Source organism: Rhinopithecus bieti, unplaced genomic scaffold, assembly GCF_001698545.2.
Source record: "Rhinopithecus bieti isolate Rb0 unplaced genomic scaffold, ASM169854v2 scaffold_9899, whole genome shotgun sequence".
Lineage (NCBI taxonomy): Eukaryota > Metazoa > Chordata > Mammalia > Primates > Cercopithecidae > Rhinopithecus > Rhinopithecus bieti.
The window spans coordinates 2,040,382-2,059,816 of NW_016806979.1; the positions used below are offsets into that span (position 1 = coordinate 2,040,382).

At 57.8% G+C, this 19,435-nt stretch overlaps 1 pseudogene; it reads left to right on the forward strand.

Moving 5' to 3' along the window:
- The first annotated feature begins 15,204 nt into the window (after positions 1-15,204).
- Positions 15,205-18,177, forward strand: LOC108534292 (uncharacterized; annotated as a pseudogene).
- The last annotated feature ends 1,258 nt before the right edge of the window (positions 18,178-19,435 follow it).

Here is a 19,435-nt window from a genome sequence, read left to right on the forward strand (position 1 = left end):
AAATTGGAATCCATTTGATGCCAGTGTCTTGTCATTCCTGACACGCTTGAGTATTTCCCTCCCCCTGTTACATGTTACTTTGGTAACCAGGTGCAGGTCCCTTAGGGGGAGCCTTCCGGTGGGTTTGCTGCTGTACTCCTTGCAGCAATGCTCCAGGGGTCTCCCTCAAGGAACCTGCCCCCCACTCAAGGGCTCCAGGTCTGTGAATTGGCTCAGCCTGGAAACTGGTGAGAGGCCGTGGCTGTCCACTGTGGTGACTCAAGTCAGGTTTGGCCCCCAGACCCAGAGTTTTGTTTCTGTTGCGTAAGACAAACGGCACTCTAGTCCGCCAACTCTTTGTTTCATCGGGGCACTGTGATTCTCCGGAGGCCCCTGCAGGCCAGGGCACCCTGAGCGCCAGTTCCTCCTGCCGCCGCTGGCGCACACAGCCCGCATGGGACTTGACGGCGGCAGGTGCCTCCTGTCCTGCTGCTGCTCTGGGATGCGTCACCCCATGGAGATCAAGGAGTCCATCTCAGTCGGGGCACCCCTCTCCCCGCAGTCACACTTGGCCTGCGAAGGAGAGCAGTAGCAGGACTTTTCAGGGTGCAGGGGCCCCCCTCGCCCGGGTGTTGCTCACGTCCCGGAAGGTGGTGCTCCTGAACCTGCGGGGCATGGCTGAGTGTGGGCGTGCAGGTCACACTCACGGATTGCCCCTGTCCTTGGACCTTCGGATTCTCTCCTCCACAGCAGGCCATGGAGGCTCTGGGGTCTTGGACTCGTGACCCTCTGGGTCTGAGCTTCAGCTGTCACACAAGGGAGCTCTCAGCTGTGGCTGCAGCTGCAGACCCGGCAGAGCCAGCAAGGCCCCCAGATCAGGGACTTCAGCCCCCTCTAGCGTTCCGATTCGGCGTTCTCAGTCCAACCCCCGAATCCACTCCCACAGGTTCTCCCCAGGTTCCCAGCAATATCTGTCTGAAATATCTCTGAATTCTTGTAGCATGTAAGCCACGGTTTGCCAAACTACAGCCTGTGGGCCACATCCGGCCTGGAATCTATTTTTTTGTACAGCCTTTGAGTTAAGAGTGGATTTTACATTTCTTAAGGATTGTAAACACACACACACACACACACACTAACAACACCAAAAAGGCGGAGGAACGGAGGAGGGAGAAGGAGAAGAGTGAGAGCGAGGTGGCCAGAGGCCGAGCGAGGTGGCCAGAGGCTGCGTGTGGCTCACGGAGCCTGATATTTACTGTTTGATTTTTTTTTTTTTTTTTTTTTTTTTTGAGACAGAGTCTCACTCTGTCACCCAGGCTGGAGTGCAGTGGTGCGATCTCAGCTCACTGCAAGCTCTGCCTCCCGGGTTCAAGGGATTCTCCTGCCTCAGCCTCCTGAGTAGCTGAGATTACAGGCACCTAACACTATGCCCAGCTAATTTTTTTTTTTTTGTATTTTTGGTAGAGATAGAGTTTCACCATGTTGACCAGGCTGATCACAAACTTCTGACCTCAGGTGATCTGCCCACCTCGGTCTCCCAAAGTGCTGGGATTACAGGCATGAGCCACCGCGCACGAGCGCTGTTTAGTCTCTTACGGAAAAAATTCCCAAGCCCCCGCATGAGCTATTGTCTCCTGTGTCGCGCTGTCCCGGATCGCTAAGGTTTGATGCTAATTGTAGGCCTCGTGGCAACAGGAGGTGGCTGCTGTGCTGGCTTGGGAAGGACAGGTAACCTCTCGCGAGGGTCTCACAGGTGGGCTGAGAGGGTTTGCAAACTCAGGAGCATCAGCAACCCCAGCCACCACCATTCCCACTGGCAAGGGAGCCTCGGGGCACCCTGGCAGGAGCAGATGGTGAGTTCTGCGGGGTTCCGGGCACCGCCTCCCCTCTGGGTGAGGGGTGCCGTCCTGTCAGCGTTCTGCCTCTCAAGTGAGGACACCGGCAAGGCTGTGCGCTCAGCTGACACTGTGATCAGGTGACGCACAGGACTGAACATTGTGTTTGATTTTCAGCAATGTCAGTCCTGTAGGGACAAGAAACAGCAGCTCCTGTGGGGGCTGCCACGAACATTCTCTGCCTCTCAGCTGCCCCGAGGTCTGGGAGGAGCTGCTCCTGCCAGCCATCTGATTGCTGTGAACACCCAGTGCGTGGAGGAGGAACCCCCAGTCCGCAGTCCTGGGGCATCTTTGCTGTTCTGCTCTGAAGGGCAGCAGCCGCTTGGGCGCCCCGGCACCAGCTTCATCCAGCCCTTTCTTTCACCCAACCAGAGGCCACAGCAAATCCACTTCGAAGTGGGGCCTGGCACCCCGTTTCCCATTGGCAGGAAGCTCAGCCGGGCGTTCACACCCTAGGGACGATGCAAACAGTCCCCAGATGCCCTGCTGGGACCCTCCTCGTGCTGATTCTGTACCATGAGGTTCCAGGCAGGAGACAGAAACCACACCAGTCATTTGAACAGGAACATTCAAGATAAAGAATCATCAACTAGAAAAAGATGTGTCACTATTAAAAGGTTACAAGAGAACTCGGAGGAATACAGGAATAGCAGTGCCAGAAGCAGCGCATGTTTCTAGGACAGACAGGGAGCACACGGGAAGAAACCAAGAACCTGGAAGAATATCCGGCCGCAAGGCTGGGCCTGGCTCTGCTGGACCCTACAGGCTGCCCCTGCCCGCGGTGGAGGAAGTTGCCCCGGGCTCTGCTGGACCCTGCAGGCTGCCCCTGCCCGCGGTGGAGGAAGTTGCCCCGGGCTCTGCTGGACCCTGCAGGCTGCCCCTGCCCGCGGTGGAGGAAGTTGCCCTGGGCTCTGCTGGAACCTGCAGGCTGCCCCTGCCCGCGGTGGAGGAAGTTCCTGCAGGGCGAGAGCCTAGCTGTCCGTGGGGAGCCCACCTGTTGGCCGAGAAACTCGCTGAGGGGTGCATCTGGGCCAGAGCTTTTCCAGCAGAAACTCCTGCCAGGTGCTTGAGAATCTTGCTGGGGAGTGCGACAGACGGGCGGTGTCTGCGAGAAGCAGCACATGGGTGGTGGAGACTCACGGAGGAGTCACCCGCACACGTAGCCACTGGCAGCTTCAGCAAGGAAGGGGCCAGACAGGGAGGCCCCTTTCTCTGCCAGGCCTTGCTGCAACCTCCAGCGCCCTCTCCTGTCAAAGCCTGACGCTGAGCCAGCCAGTAGAGGAGAAATGTTTACAAGGTGCAGCTCCACCAGCACAAAGCAGGCCTAGGGAGGGTGAATTTGGAGCTGAGGGGTGACAGTGGCACACCGCTGAGCCTTTAATTATGGCAGCAGTGGTGCCATGTCACTTCCAAGACCAGGTCATAAAAGATGACACAAAGCTGGGCGTGGTGGTTCACACCTGTAATCCCAGCACTTTGGGAGGCTGAGGCAGGAGGACTGTTTGAGCTCAGGAGTTCAAGACCAGCCTGGGCAACTCAGTGAGACCCCCCCCATCCCTATTTAAAAAGAAAAAAAAGATGGCTGGGCATGGTGGCTCATGCCTGTAATCCCAGCACTTTAGGAGGCCGTGACGGACAGATCACTCAAGGTCAGGGGTTCAAGACCATCCTGGCAAACATGGTGAAACCCCGTCTCTACTAAAAATACAAGAATTAGCTGACGTGGTGGTGCACATCTGTAGTCCCAGCTACTTGGGAGGCTGAGGCAGGAGAATTGCTTGAACCTGGGAGGAGGAGGTTGTAGTGAGTTAAGATTGCGCCATTGCACTCCAGCCTGCACGACACAGTGAGACTCTATCTCAAAAAACTAAACTAAACTAAACTAAAGACACAGTGTCTACCTGGTGTCTCCTGGATTCTGGTTCTTGGAACTCAGCCACCAAGTCAGGAGGAGCCAAGCAGCTCCCGGAGAAGCCCCCATGGCAGGAACTGCCCGTTGGCACCACCTGGCCAGGCATGGGACGAGCCTTCCTAGAAGGGAATGTTCTAGTCCCCTCATCAGCTGAGCCACTCCAGCTGATGTCACATGGAGCAGAGACCAGCCTTCTCTGGTGTACTTTGCCTAAATCACAGATTTGTGAGCAAAATAAGTGTTTGTTATTGTTTTAAGCCACTGAGTTTTGGAGTGATTTGTTACACAGCAAAAGATGACCAGAGCAATGGTTGTAGGTGCTTAGAGAAGGCAGAGGGGAGATTTGAAGGCACCGGCGTCTACCCTTCCATGGAGAGGCATGTTCGCCCCTTTATTTGGGGGCCCAGTCCTGGGACTGGTCGGGCCGGGGAACTGGCGAGGGGTCGCCACTCTCCATTAAGGTATCTCATGGCAGGTCTGGTTTTTTTCTTTTTTCTTTCTTTTTTTTTTTTTTTTTTGTGAAACAGTCTTGCTCTGTCACCCAGGCTGGAGTGCAGTGGCATAATCTTGGCTCACTGCAGCCTCTGCCTCCCAGGTTCAAGTGATTCTCGTGCCTCAGCCTCCCGAGTAGCTGGAATTACAGGCATGAGCCACCACACCTGGGTAATATTTTGTATTTTTAGTAGAGATGGGGGGGTCTCACCATGTTGGCCAGACTGGTCTCGAACTCCTGACCTCAGGTGATCCACCCACCTTGGCCTCCCGAAGTGCTGGGATTACAGGTGTGAGCCCCTGCGCCTGGCCTAGACCTGGGTTTGTTATTGTGTGTGTGTGTGTGTGTGTGTGTGTGTGTGTGAGACAGTTCTCACTGTTGGCCAGGCTAGAGTGCAGTGGTGCCGTTACAGCTCACTGCAGCCTTGACCTCCTGGGCTCAGGTGATCTGTCCTACTCAGCCTCCCAAGTAGCTGGGACCACAGGTGCGCACAAGCACACTTGGCTAATTTGCGTATCTTTTGTAGAGATGGGGGGGGGTCTCATTATGTTGCTGAGGTGGGTCTCAAACTCCTGATCTCAAGTGATCCTCAGTCCTCATCCTCCCAAAGCGCTGGGATTATAGGCAAGAGCCTCCGTGCCTGACCTGACTTTTAAAAAAATGATCAATTTAAGCTTTCATAGACTGTCCATCTTTTTCAGTTCTGGGGATGCTTGACCCATTGGCCAAGGGCCCTGACCCCTGCGGCACTCTGCTCTCAGCTGGCCCGCCCCTTCCGTCACCAAGCCCGCCCCATCTCAGACTGTTGGTCTTTGCCACTCCAGGGTCCCGTGAGAGATCAGGGGACGCAGTCTTGTTGGCGGTATCTCTGTCGTCTGTGGCCTGCAGAGCTCAGAGGCTCCTTGTGGGCAAGTCGCAGGCCTTTGTAAAGGGAATGTTTTGGGGATATGATGAGGGACAGCCAGTGGGTTGCATCTGACGAATCCATTTGACATTCCTGGCTCTCTATGCCGTTAGATTCTTCTCTCTGTGCTCTACCGAGAAAACCCTGGCATCTCAGCTGGGCCACTGTTAAGTCCAGCTTTCTTTCTTTCTTTTTTTTTTTGAGACAGTCTCGTTCTGTTGCCCAGGCTGGAGTGCAATGGCGTGATCTCGGCTCCCTGCAACCTCTGCCTCCTGGGTTCAAGCGATTCTCCTGCCTCAGCCTCCTGAGTAGCTGGGATTACAGGCGCCCACCACCATGCCCAGCTAACTTTTTGTATTTTTAATAGAGACTGGGTTTCGCCGTGTTGGCCAAGCTGGTCTCGAACTCCTGACTTCAGGTGATTTGCCTGCGTCAGCCTCCCAAAATGCTGGGATTACAGGTGTGAGCCACCGTGCCCGTCCAAGTCCAAGTTTCCAGCAAGAAATAGAGCGAACTGCTCTGGTTTCTCACAGATGCTCAGACAATTAAGCCCAGAGTCCCTGGAGTGCACAGTCGCCCAGACAGTGGGATCCACGCTTACCACTAGTCTCCAGTTTGAATTAGCAAAATCGTGATAAACTTGGGGTGTGGCAGGTTTTTACTTTTCTCCCTGGAGTCAGCTGGGAGCTCACTCCAGTTATGGGGTTAGAGGCAACCAGGGGTGATGGGCCTGGATCTCAAGGAGAATCAGCCTCCTGCCGCAGGCAAGTGCTTCAGGCGAGGTCTCCCAGGGTGGGAGCTGCCTCAGACAGGGAGGAGGGCGGCTTCTGCCGGCAAGCAAGGCTGAATGGGACGCCCTGGGCAGGGGGTCAGGGTTACCCCTCAGCTCCTTCCAACCCCACTTCCCCCTGCCCTGCTCTAAGGTTCACACAGGTTACCTGGGGAGGCTGAGAATTTAATTTCCATTGTAATCCTCCAAGCTGTAGGGTAAAACTTGGGGAATCATTTTCAGATGCCACGGTCTTGCTACCAGAAGATTTTCTTCGCTGGTCCTCCTTGCTTTCTGATTTTCTCCCTCTGACTTGAACTGAGACTGCAGGGCTCTTGTGTGTGATTTTAAAGATGTCATCTTTCCCCCGCTGTCGGAAATTGCCAGTCTGTCCCCGGTCCTTGCAGGCAGCAGGGGGCATTCCTTCTGAGGCTCCGAGGGGAAGGCGGCCCGTGCCTCCCCCTGGCCCTGGTGATTGTGGGCAGCCTTCGGTGTTCCTTGGTTTGGAGAAACATCACCCTGTTCTCTGCCTTCATCTTTCCAGCGTGTTCTCTCGTGTTATGACTGTGTCCAAATGTTACCTTTTTATAAGGACAATATAGGTTATATGGAGGAAACTGCCCCAGCACCACCTATCTTAACTAATTACATCTGCAATGACGCCATCTCCAACTGAGGTCCCATTCTGCAGCGCTAGGGGGCAGGACTTCAGCCTGTGAGTTTTGGGGAGGCACAATCTGCCCTTAACACAGCAACGAGGTCGGCACCTAAGCTTTGCCCCGGAAAATAGGAACCCCTCTGGGCATTTCAAGAAGGGAGGTATTTAATACAAGGATTAAGTCCTTCAAAAATCATTAAGAGTTGGAGGAATGAAGGCCGGGGAGTCCCATCCCTGGATCTCGGGAACATGGCGAGTGTTTAGAGGTGGGAGGTTGCAGGGACCACAGGAAACCCTTGGTGATGACCACAGCTGCCCCCAGCACCAGTGTGAAAATGCCCACCCGCCACGGCAAGACCTCACGTGGGCCAGAGTCAGGAACAAGGACACGGATTCTACTCCTCTCCCACTGCCCCCATCTCACAAGAGCCCTTCCTGCTGGGAACACTCGCCCGGGATCCCTCAGCAGGCAGCATGGGGCCAAGCTGCCCACAGCCCGCCTGGAACACGAGATGGGAAGGCTGGGGGGGGGTCCAGGAAGGTTCCAATTAGGAGGTGACATTTGGGGTGGCCTTCAAATGACACACAAACGGGGAGGCAGCCGGTGAGATGTGGTTCCTGTGAGGCCAATGATGTCAACATGACATCATCATCCAATTGTTCTCTCTGCCCAGGTGTCCACCAGCCTCTGGCAGTGGTGCTGGTGGCTCCACTCCACGGAGGTGGCCCCAGGCCTTCTGGGTGCAGGAACTGACCAATGCAGTCACCAATGGAGGAAGGCCTCCCACTCTCTGTCCCTCATCTCCTCTTCCCTGACCACCTGGCCAGCTTCCTCCTAGGGCCGGAGGGCCCACAGATGGAGAGGGCAGCCCTCCTTCTCCGCCTTCCAATCCCAGCCTAGTCAGCTGCAGCCAGGGCAGGTAAAGACCTGTGGTTACCGGGCCTGGGAGTAGCACCCATGCCTGAGCCCATGCCTAGTCGGGAGGGAGGGAAGGTGGGGCCGAGAAGCGTGGAGGGAGGGAAAGGGTCTTTCGCTGTGTCGCAGGGGACCTGCCTGAGCTGCGTGCTGACGCCTGGCTTGGGCCAGGAGACCCTGGGATCATGAAGTGGGGACTGCACCTGTCCTCGCAGGTGCCCCGCATCGGTGGGGCCCAGGCGATGTGGGGGAGCTGCCACCTTCTCCACGCTCCTAGTGGGATCTTCAGGGTCAGACTAAGCAGTGGTGACGCAGGGAGCAGAGAACATGATGAGCCTGAGGAACATTCTGGAAGAAGTCAAAAGAAGCAAACCCCCAAGGCATGGGCGGGAGCCGGGGAGGTGCTGGAGCCGCACGGAAGTGCGGGGTTGGAGGGACCCGCGGCTGCAGACACTCCCTGGGGCGTGGCAGTGGGCGGCCTGGGGAAGAGGTGTCCCTGGAGGGGCTGGCGCCAGCGCCGGGGAGGACGGGGCTGCTCCCAGACGAGGCCCCGGGTGGCCCAGAGGGAAGATCCTGCCCGGTGGGGACCCTCAGGGACCCTTGGAGTGGGGGCGCTGGGTTGCAGGGGGTTAAGGGTGAAGACATCTTTTGGGTGCTTGAGAGCTGCGGTAGGAACGGGGCAGGAAGGGGTGGCGCGGGGCCTCGGGGCTGACGTCGCAGCAGCCGGTCCCGCCCCCGGGCCGCAGCGCACCCCCGCGCCAGAGGAAGGAGCAGCGGCGGCGGCGGCCACGCGGTGGCGCTGCAGGACCGGAAGCCGCTGGGGAAGCCGCTGGGGCGGCTCCCAGGCCCCGGAGGGAGGGAGAGACCCGGACCCCGGCGGGCGGGCCGCAGACCCGGGTGGGAGGACCTCAGCCCGGAGGAGGCCAGACCCCACACCCCTGCGGCAGAGACCCGCAGACCCCGGCAGGCCGCCCCGGAGTCCTCGCGGACCCTCCGCGGTGCAGGCTCCTGCCCGGACGGCAGCAGAGACGGGGCGGGGAGCGGGAGGCCCTGTGGCCGCGGGACCTGCGGGGCTTGATGAAGCCGCTCCCTTACACATTCTCTCATCCATTTATTCACCTGCTCCTCCCTCCCGCTTCACTCGTTCCTTCATTCATTCATTCACCTGCGCGTTCACTTCCTCCCTCATTCATTCATTCACCTCTCATTCACTCACTTCCTTATTCACTCATTCATTCACCTGCTTACTAACTCCTTCACTACCTCTGTCCCTCACTGACCCACGCACTCATTCATTCCCTCTCTCACTCATTCATTCCCTCTCTCACTCAGTCACTCATTCATTCACCTGCTCATTAACTGCCTCCATCCCTCACTGGCTCACTCATTCACTCATTCATTCACTTACTCATTGATTCATTCATTCATCCGCTCTTTAACTCCCTCACTCCGTGTCTCCATCCCTCACTGACTCACTCATTCATTCCCTCCCTCCCTCATTCATTCATTCACTCACCCACTCCCTCACTCAGTCACTCATTCATTCATCCTCTCATTCACCCACTCATTCACTCACATACACTCATTCACTCACATTCATTCACACACACATTCATTCACTCATCATCTCACCCATTCATTCACCCACTCACTCATTCACTCACACACATTCACTCACACTCACTCATTCACTCACATTCACTCATTCACACACACATTCATTCACTCATTCACACACATTCCATCAGTCATTCACTCATTCATTCATTTCATCCTGTCTCATTTTACCACTCATTCCTCACACCTCACACACTCATTCACTCCATTCATCACAACACACTCATTCATTCATTCACTCACTCATTCATTCATTCATCCACTCATTCACTCACACAGGCACACATTCATTCACTCACTCATTGACTTATTCACTGACTCACTCATTCTTTGACTTATCCACCCACTCACCCACCCACTCACCCACCCACCCATTCATACACTTGCTCATTAACTTTTTCACCCACTCATTCACCCACTCACTTACTCACTCATACACTCATTCATATTCATTCATTCCTTCAGCGCCTACCATGGGCAGGCCCTGCTCTGAGAACTGCAGTCCCTTTGTCATGGGGTTTGCATATGACAGGGGATACTGGGGAACGGAGGGGGTGCTGAGGTGGAGGGATGCTGGGTGGGTAGTCAGGGAAGGCTTCCTTGAGGATATGGGATCGGATCTCAGGAGCCTGAACCCCTGATAGAGGGCCAGCGAGGTGACAGTGCAATGCCAGGACTGGCTGGTGGGTGGGGCATGGCAGCCCCGGGGCTGGTCCGCCCCTGTTCTCGGCCAGCTAGAAGCACTTGGCCCTCACCCAGGAGGGAAACAGGTTTGGAGCCCATGGGTCAACCTGGTGAGAGCAGCTGGATGGGCAGGAGCGGCCCTGAGGGGAAGGGGCATGGGGGCGAGGTCAGCCTTTGGCCTAAGCCCCTGGGCAGACGTGACGCCACTTAGGAGATAACATCGGCTGACACAGGGGTCACAGGCTGCACACACACCATGGCCCCAGCTCCCACACAGCCAGCCTTCCAGGAGGATGGGGGATCATCTGCATTCCATGGGGGAAACCGAGGCAGGGAGGAGTATAGCGGCCTGTGCGGGGTGGAGCTGGGACTGCCAGGCAGGCAGCTGCAGTGGCCCACCCCCCCGGGAGGGATGGTGGTGGCCGGAATCAGGTGACTGGGAGGCTCACATGCCTGAGGGGACATGAGCAGCCAGGAGGGGGACCGCCCGGGCCTGGAGGGTGTGTTTTGGGTGGGCTGTGCCTATGATCTGAAGCTCGGGAAGGATGCTGGGCGGGATGGCTTGAAGAGAGACAGGAAAGGGGCCAGAAGACCAGGCTTGGGGCAGGAGGAAGCTCGGGGAGGTGGGACGAGCTCACATCAGCCGTGGCCACAGGAGGCTGCCACAGGCCCTCAAATGGTCCTTGCGTCCCCACTCACACTGTGCTGGGTTGGTCTGAGTGACCAAGGGCAGAGCAGAGTGATGGCAGGTCACTTTTGAGATTGGGTCATTAATGGCACGGTGGCCTCCATCTTGGCTGACAGCTGGTTGGCCACCCCTGGGAGACCCGAGCCCGGCTTCCTGCTGAGCCACTGCTGGTCTCCTGGCCTGAGAGTGTGTGCGATGATGTCAGCTGCTTTCAGCTGCTGAGTTCTTGGGTCACTTATTGCGCGTGATAGATGATGAATGTGTGTGGCACAGGCTGCCCCTGGAGTCAGAATTCTGCAGCTCTGCTGCTGGCCGGGTTCATCGCAAGCCTGGGAGGCTGCCGGAGTCGCCTCCACACTCATCTGAGTGGTCGTGGGCAGGAGGCCTCAGTCCTGGCCACAGGGGCCCCTCCAGGTGACTTCCCCCAGAGATGAGGGGATCACAGAGCTGGGGGCCGGGCTGCTGGCCTCGTGACCATGACAGCAGTGGGTCCCTGGGTCTACCTGATGTTCGCCTGTTTTTCTGGGCTGTTCCAGGCCTGGATTTGTGTCTCATGACTCTGGTCCCTTAGAGTCCTTAGCGAGTCGGGTCCTAGTCTGTTCACGCTGCTGTAACAGAATTCAGAGACCGGGTAATTTGTGAACAATGGACATTTCTTTCTTGCGGTTCTGGAGGCTGAGAAGTCCAAGGTCAATGTGCTGGAGGTCCCGTGTCTGGGGAGGGTGGCTCTCAGCTTCCACAATGGTGCCTTGAGCACTGTGTCCCCCCAAGGCGGGAGGCAGGAGAGCAAAAGGGAGACAAGGTATGAAGCCTCTTATACAGGCCTTAATCCCACTCACAGGGGAGGCGCCCTCATGACCCAATTACCCCAAAGGGCCCCACCTCTTAATACGCTAGACTGGGGGTTCAGTTCCCACGGGGGTTTGGAGGGACACGATGTTCAGACCGAGGCAGCAGGCACCCTCCCTCTCAGGTCGCTCTCTTAAGAGACTTCTGTTTCTCACAGCAAATCCTCTTGCTCGAACCTGGAGGGACCAAAGGCACGACCGGAGCCACGTTCTCCGGTGTCAGTTTGTATTTTTATCAATAAAAAAATAGAAGTGGAATTCATATAACATGCAATTAACTAATTGATTTTATTTTTATTTTTTAGAGACAGAGTCTCATTCTGTCACCCAGGCTGGGGTGCGGTGGCAATTATAGCTTACTGCAGCTTCCAACTCCTGGGCCCAGGCAATCCTCTCACCTCAGCCTTCCGTGTAGCTAGGACTACAGTCTGTGCCACCACATCTGGCTAACAACTAACCATTTTATTTTATTATTTATTTATTTATTGAGACAGAGTCTTGCTCTGTTGTCCAGGGTGGAGTGCAGCAGTACAATTTTGGCTCACTGCAACCTCCGTCTCCCAGGTTCAAGCAATTCTCTTGTCTCAGCTTCCCGAGTAGCTGGGATGACAGGCATGCACCACCACGCCTGGCTAATTTTTGTATTTTTAGCTTAGATGGCATGTTGACCAAGCTGGTCTTGAACTCCTGACCTCAGGTGATCCGCCCACCTCGGCCTCCCAAAGTGTTGCAATTACAGGCGTGAGCCACCGTGCCCGGCCCCATTAACCATTTTAAAGTGTACATTTCAGTGGCATTTAGTGTATTCACAATATTGTACAACCACCATCTCTATCTGGTGTCAAAACATTTTAATCACCCCAGAAAAATACTCAGTAAGGGCCAGGTGCGGTGCCTCACACCTGTAATCCCAGTACTCTGGGAGGCCGAGGTGGACGGATCACCTGAGGTCGGGAGTTCGAGACCAGCCTAACCAACATGAAGAAACCCCATCTCTACTAAAAATACAAAATCAGCTGGGCATGGTGTCTCATGCTTGTAATCCCAGCACTCTGGGAGGCCGAGGCGGGTGGATCACCTGAGGTCGGAAGTTCAAGACCAACATGGAGAAACCCTGTCTCTACTAAAAATACAAAATTAGCTGGGCATGGTGGCGGGTGCCTGTAATCCCAGCTACTCGAGAGGCTGAGGCAGGAGAATCACTTGAACCCAGGAGGTGGAAGTTGCAGTGAGCCGAGATTGCACCATTGCACTCCAGCCTGGGCAACAAGAGCAAAAGTCTGTCTCAAAAAAAAAAAAATATTAAGTGTCACCGCTCATTCCTCCTCTCCCCTCACCCTCTGGTGCCACCAGTGTCCTTTCTGCAGTTGGGATGGTTTTACCTATTCTGGATATGTCATATAAAAGGAATTGCACAATATGGCCTCTGGAATCTGGCCTCTTTTATTCCGTGTGTTTGCAGGAGGCATCCTCATCATAGCATGCTCCAGTGCTTCCTTTTCAAGGCTGCATAATATTCCACAGTATGAATACACTACATTGTGTTTATCCTTCATTGTTGCGCCTTTGGTTGTTTCTGCCTTTTGGCCGTTATGAATAATGTCCTATAAACATTCCTGTACAAGTTTCTGCATGGACATGTTGTAATTTCTCTTGGGTGTATATCAGGGAGTGGAATTGCTGGGTCCAATGGTGATCCCAGGCTTAACTTCTTGAGGAACTGCCGAACGATTTTCCTCAGTGGCTGCACAATTTTCCATTTTCTTTTTTTTCTTTCTTTTTTTTTTTTTTTGAGATGGAGTCTCGCTCTGTCGCCCGGGCTGGAGTGCAGTGGCCAGATCTCAGCTCACTGCAAGCTCCGCCTCCCGGGTTTACGCCATTCTCCTGCCTCAGCCTCCTGAGTAGCTGGGACTACAGGCGCCCGCCACCTCGCCCGGCTAGTTTTTTTGTATTTTTTAGTAGAGACGGGGTTTCACCATGTTAGCCAGGATGGTCTCGATCTCCTGACCTCGTGATCCGCCCGTCTCGGCCTCCCAAAGTGCTGGGATTACAGGTGTGAGCCACTGCGCCTGGCCCAGTCTCCTCCCTTTACAGGCTGTGAGGATGGGCATCCTGCACACCGTCAGGGCTTTCCTAGCCAGCTGGGTCGACAGCAGTGCCTCATCTGGGTCTTCCAGTCAGGGGAGAAGCTGGGCTCAGATTATGAAGATGGGGTCGGCTGTGTTACTGCCCAGGGGCTCCTCCTCCTGCAGGGCAGGTCATGCTACCGTGCCGGCGACAAACTGCCTCTCCTGCATCCAGCCCCTCCTTGCTGTGGTTGGGGGCCTTTCTGGGAGCCCTTAAGCTCTTGTCTCTCACAGGGATGGTGTGCGCCACCCAGGCAGGCTCTGTTGGTCCAGATCCCGGGCCCACCTGGGCCTCTGCTCCACGCAGGTGGCGGCTGGTCCTGCTCCACAGTCTGCGTTTGCTGCCTTTTCTTTCTCCTTCTGACACGGAGGGCATGGAGGGGGCTGTGGCTGGTAAACCCAATGTGCCTTGCTCTTGCACTCCCTGGCACCTTTTGGATCCCAGGCTGCTCGTTGGGGGGCTGTGAGAGGCCCTGTGCCACCCTGGGGCTGGTGCTTTCTGGGCTGGCTCCCCCAGTGCTGGGTTTGGGGGCCCTCGCTGCAGGGTGGGGCCTGGTTGGCTGCAGGTGGGACCTGGTTGGCTGCAGGGTGGGGCCTGGTTGACTGCAGGGTGGGGCCTGGTTGGCTGCAGGGTGGGACCTGGTTGGCTGCAGGTGGGACCTGGTTGGCTGCAGGGTGGGGCCTGGTTGGCTGCAGGATGGGGCCTGGTTGGCTGCAGGTGGGACCTGGTTGACTGCAGGGTGGGGCCTGGTTGCCTGCAGGTGGGACCTGGTTGGCTGCAGGTGGGACCTGGATGACTGCAGGGTGTGGCCTGGTTGACTGCAGGGTGGGACCTGGTTGACCTAGCAGCTGCTGAAGGTGGAAGCGGCCGGCAGTTGGGAGCTGGTTCTCTGTGGGGCGAACTCTGACCACGGTGAGCCAGGCAGGGGCCAGGACTGGGGAGCGGTTGGTGGGGTGTGCGGGCAGTTCTCTGGGCCTCCCCCTGCTGGGAGGTGAGGCTGGGACCCCATGTGGGGAACCCCTGGCCCTGGGTTGGAGGCTGTGGAGCTTCCTGGAGGGCCCTGGGGGCTTAGACCCTCCGGCAAAGCCTTCCCACCCACCCCTCCAGCTTGCCTGTGGTGGATGGTGGATGACCCTGGAGGGCAGCCAGGAGAGCCTCCAAGGGGAGGCCAGAGGGGAACCCACAGCTTTGAGGTACCCCGTGCCTCTCCCTGCAGATGCGGCTGTGGTTCTGTTGGCCCCGTCAGGCTGTGGGATCTCAGTGGGGGTCCTGGGGTCTGGGCAGCTCTTCTGACCTCATCAGATGGCATCTGCCCTCTGATGCTGAGCTGTGGGTGACATCAGCCTTCTGAGCCCAGGAGGCCACCTGGCAGGATGACTGAAGCAGCCTTGGGTAGTGACCTTGGTGGCTGTTGCTGGTGGCTGTGAGCCCTGCACAAGTGTCCCTGGCCTCAGCACTGGGGGCTCCTCACTTCCCGGCCCCTGGAAGCAAACTTGGAGTGTGCCTGTGGGGCCACAGGCTGTTTGGAGGACGCTGCAGTGATGGCCTTCTGGGAAGTGAGGGCTGGGTTTTGGAGAAGGAGGTGGGAGGTGGGGGGTCCTGAACTGCATTTCCTGCCATATCAGGACCCAGGGCCGGGGACAGCGGGTGTCTCAGGGGCTGCATGGACGATGGGGGAGGAAATGCAGGCTGGCGGGGGGAGGGGGTGGAGCACATGGGCTGCTTGGCCCTGTCTTGGGGACATGAAGCCTGGTTTGCCAGGTGGGAACTGAGGGACCTGTGCTCCAAGAGACACATCCAGGGACTGCAATCAATTTCCAAAGGGCCTTTTCTCCTTTCAGCGATGCTGTTAAGACAGACAATGAATCATGTGCCACAAGCATCTCAGAACCCATGAGCTCAGGAGCCGGGGACAGACCCCCATTTAGAGCGCTCTCTGCACAGCTATGCGGCAACCCTGCCCCCACCCACCCGTCGGGACAGCTCCGCAGCAGCAAAGGGCAAGTGCTTGGTTCTGAAGGCAGGGCCCAGCGCCACGGCTCTCCTCGCCTCGCTCTCCTCCATGAGCCTCAGGGACCCGGTGGCCATGGCACCACCAGTTCTCCCCAGAGTTGCTGTTCCCACCTCTGGCTGTGAGGCAGGTGGCGTGGCAGAGGGGGCTGGCCTGAGATGTGGGCTCCTGCTGTGAGCGGCACAGTGGGGTTTGTCATGCTGACAACCGATGACAGAGGTGAACTCATGGCCTCCCAGCCCTGGGGAGCAGAGACCCCACTTCCAGGCAGCAGCGGGGGTATGTGCATCCAGGCCACCCAAAGCTCTCATCACAGCACCCTCCATGGTCTCGGCCCTCCATCAGGCAGCAGGTCACGCCACGCCTTCTCTGTCCTCACAGTGGGGTGGCAGGGCTGGGCGTGTAACTCTTGTCCTGTGTTCTGTGGACACTGGTGCCTGAGTCACACAACAGTGGATGCCGCCTCAGAGCCCCAGGAGCCCTGTGGTTGCTCCTGCCCCTGGCATGGCAGGGCCAGCACGGGGACTGTGGGGCCCAGGAGGAGGGACCCCCCGGCTCATTATGCAGAGGAGGCCGCAGTCAGGCCGACGGGATGCGCAGGGGAGGATGGGATGGGCAGGGAAGCCATCTCCACAGCTGCAGGAGGCTCCTTCCTGAGGTGGAGGAGCGGGAAGGACGGGCAGGGCTCAGGCAGTTGGGCTCTTTCTCCTCCAGCTCCGGAGCCACCGACAGGATATGGCCTCATCTGGGTGGCACCAGGTGACCAGGCCCAGCTCAGGGTCCACTCTCCTGTGATGGTCTAGGTGGATACCGTGCGGCCCTGGGACTTGGCACTGGCTGAGCTGTGTTCTTCCCAACTCCCAACCGCTGTGGCACCTGCAGTTGTGAGTCCTCAGGTGTGACCTCGGACAGGGTCCATCAGATGCTTCCCTGGTGCCCGTGCCGTTCTGGAAGCTTCTGTGATCTTGTTTGCTCACAGCACTCCTGCCTGTGGTAACTGTCCCCATGTTAAGATGAGGTACAGGCTGGGGCTTGGAGGTGCCACGGTGGCGTCAGTGTCCCTGGGCCAGCTAGCAAACCACCGTGGGCCCGGCAGCCTGAGCAGCAGGCCTGTATTCCCTCCCACCCACTCTGTCTGGAGGCTGGACATGGAGATAGAGGAGCCTCTGGGCTATCTTCTTCCCGGACCACTCTCCCTGGCAGGTAGGCTGCGTCCTTGCGTGGCCGTCCCTCTGTGCACAGCTGTGTCCTCATCTTCCTTCTCATAAGGACATCAGTCCTATTGCATTAGGGCCACCCCGGTGACCTGGTTTCACCGTACTCACCCGTGCAAAGGCCCTGTCTCCAAACACAGCCTCAGGCCCGGGTGCAGGGATTCTGGCGCTTGGGCTTCCACAGGCGGATGTGGGAGGCCCCGCTTGGCCCCCCCAGCCTCCCCGCCTGCCCTGTGTCCTTCAAGGATTCCTTCCCGGTCTGTGCCGGACTCTGAGGCTCTGTTCTGTCTGGGTACGTGTGGGCTCCGGACCACTGAGTCTGAGACGCAGACGTAACTGAGTCTGAGACGCAGACCCCCAGAGGACAACTGCTCTGCCACCTCGCGAGGGCGATCTGCCAGACCCCTGGAAGGGGGCCAGGCACAGATGTGTGTTGGAGGTCACAGCCGCCCATCTGGCGGGTGCCTGTGGTCCCACCCAGGAGAGCTGCGATGAGCAGGAGCCCCCATGACAGGCAGCCTCAGGGGCTGACACTCCTGTGGGCACTCCCGTGGGACAGCCCCTGTGGCCACCCCGGCCCTCATCAGTCCCTCGCCGGAGGACTGAGCCTTCCTCCACGTGGTATCACCAGGCCTGGCCCCTTCGCCACAGCCACGCGGGGTCTGGCAGCAGCAGGGGCAGGTGTGGGCCTGACTCACCCCTCGCCTCCCCCGAGGCCGGCTTCTGCCACTCGCCCATCCCCATGTTTACGAGCACTCGATTTGTACTCAAGTCTCTGACAGAAAAACTGATGCTAATGGGAAAAATAGGACTGTCTCAACAGAAGCCCGCCCGGCGCAGCTGCGTGAGTGCCAGGCGTCTGCCTGAAACAAACTGCAATTCAGTGCCGAATTCCAGGATTCCATGGCAACTGCTCGTGCCCTGCGCTCTGGCCCTGGCTGGGGCTCGGGAGCAGCTGCTGTGTCACGGGGGACCGACTTGTTCACCGGCAGCCCCAGGCACCCGGACATGGTACCAGCTCCCCATGCCTTGGCCCTGAGATCTGGGAGGCCCATTGGGGCCGGTGCTTCCCCCAACCCCACTGAGCATCTCCTTCTCGCCCTGTGCCACCCACCTGCTGCCCAAGACCCCTGAGTGTTCATGGGCTCTGCCTGGTGGGAGGGTCTTTGGCTTGGAGACAGGCATTGGTTGGCAGCATAGTGTCCCCTAATGATGTCCACATCCTAATGATGTCCACATCCTAGTGTGGGAGCCTGTGACTACCTAGCTCGGGGGATCCAGGTTGTAGATGAAACGAAGGTTGGATCAGCTGACTTTAAACTAGGGAGGTGACCCTGGAGCATCCAGGGGGGCCCAGTGTAATCATAAGTTCCTTAAAAGTGGAGGAGGGGATGGCGTGGGGCTCACACCTGCAATCCCAGTGCTTGGGGAAGCCGAGGCAGCAGGATCCCCTGAATCCAGGAGTTCGAAGCCAGCCTGGGCAACATAGTGAGACTGAGTCTCGACTCTACAAAAAGTAAACAAAAATTAGCCGGGTGTGGTGGTGCATGCCTGTGGTCCCAGCTACTCAGGAGGCTGAGGTGGGAGGATTGCTTGAGCCTAGTAGGTCAAAGCTGCAGTGGTCATGATCACACCCCTGCACTCCAGCCTGGGTGACAGTGAGACCCTCTCAAAAAAAAAAAGTGGAGGAGGGAGGCAGGGGGGTCTGGCTCAGTGAGGAGGTGAGGACTGGACCAGCCACTGCTGGCTCTGAAGAGAGAGGGAGGGGCTGGAGCCATGGGCCGCAGGCTGCCTCTGGGAGCTGGAACAGCTGAGAAAGGGTCTGTCCAGGGGAGCGCAGCCCGGCCAAATCCTGGATTTTAGCCCAGTGAGCCTGAGTCTGCATCTGTGTTGCTCTCAGTGGCCACAGCTTGTGGACGTTGGTGGCTGCAGCCACAGGAAGCTTTGGGCACAAAGTGGCTTTGTCATTCTGGGGACACAGGGGCCTCGAGGCCAAGGCTGTTCTCAAATCTTGGCCCTCCGTTCTCTGCTGTGCCCCCGCCCCGGCCACACCCACCCAGCCTCTGTGCACCCACGTGTCCCACGGCAGGCGCTGCTGCTGTCCCCGGCCTGGCTGACCCCCGCGCCTGCCCACCCTCTAAGGACCTTGTCAAGAGCCTCCAGACGTGCTTTCCGGCCTCTGACCCTCCCAGGGCCCAGGCTGCAGTGACTGGAATGAGGGATGACACGAACACGAGGAAAACCCTGAAGGGCCATTCAGTGCAGGGCTGAGCGAGAGAGGACGTCCTCAAGGAGGCACGAGCCCTGGTGATGAGGCCGTGGTGGGTGGGGACCAGCGGGGAGCAGGTGCCGCCTCCGGGTCCCTAGCTGCCACTCCCACCGGCCTGCTCCAGGGCGGGACGCGCCTTGCACAGGCAGCACCTGTAGGTCCAGAGTGTGTGGCTCCCCCAGCCCCAACCCACCCCCCAGCCCGAGTGTTGGAGCAAAGGTCTCTGCACATGGCCTTGGGGTGGTGTTAGGACCCCAGTCACTGCCACCACCCAACAGACAGGGCTTCGGGCAGGTTACTCAATGCCTGGGACCCAATTTCTGGTCGGCGGGCGAGAGGGGCCAGGGGGACAAGAGCCTGTTCCCAAGCTCTCCAGGAAGTCAGGGCCCTGTGGTGGTGCAGAGTGGCTGACATAACCGTCCCCACAGACCCTTGTCTCCCACTCACCCTG